Raw genomic sequence first — 561 nt, forward strand, 5'->3', positions numbered from 1 at the left:
ATCTGTTTCTCTTACTATCTTATTTACACTCCCCCTCACTCTCTCACTCAGAAAGACACTCAGAAACAGGAAATATTTCCTTAATCCTAACCTATGCAAATCAAAATTTCAGTGAACTCACTTACCGAGCCATCTTGTGATGGTAGTCAAGATCTGCATATACTTAGTCTTTGTGAGATTGAAGAAGACAAAGGGACCCATGACCCCAACAAAACTAAACTGCAAAGAAAATCAACAATAGTAAAAAGACTAAAAAGTAGCGAGATTCATTTAAAAAGATAAATACAAAGATAGCACCGCCATATAAGAAACAATTCCCCCGTTTTTCTCCCTCTATAAGATTTTCATATCAAGACAAATGTGCTCTTATCACAGCAGTTGTGCATTTTTATCAAAGTAGTTGCGTGGGTCCAATATTTGACTCCTTATACAATAAGAAAAGAAATATTCAAAGTGACAGAGTGGACAATACTTCATATAAAACACTACATTTCATCTTCTCACTTCATTACATAAATTCCACAAAATATTCTTATAGCGAAGCCCTGCTCATAAACTGTG

The 561-nt window shown here is 34.8% G+C and overlaps 1 protein-coding gene and 1 long non-coding RNA gene across 2 annotated transcripts in view; both read right to left on the reverse strand.

Moving 5' to 3' along the window:
* The window catches only part of LOC119589491 (transmembrane protein 104-like), a 100597-nt gene that overhangs the window by 72219 nt on the left and 27817 nt on the right, over positions 1-561 (reverse strand). The window lies entirely within an intron of this gene.
* The window catches only part of LOC119589494, a 1649-nt gene that overhangs the window by 437 nt on the left and 651 nt on the right, over positions 1-561 (reverse strand). The window contains exon 3 of the long non-coding RNA XR_005230190.1: positions 126-219. This is a non-coding gene — a long non-coding RNA (uncharacterized LOC119589494). The remainder of the gene's footprint in view (positions 1-125; positions 220-561) is intronic.

Source organism: Penaeus monodon, chromosome 25, assembly GCF_015228065.2.
Source record: "Penaeus monodon isolate SGIC_2016 chromosome 25, NSTDA_Pmon_1, whole genome shotgun sequence".
NCBI classification, from domain to species: Eukaryota; Metazoa; Arthropoda; class Malacostraca; order Decapoda; family Penaeidae; genus Penaeus; species Penaeus monodon.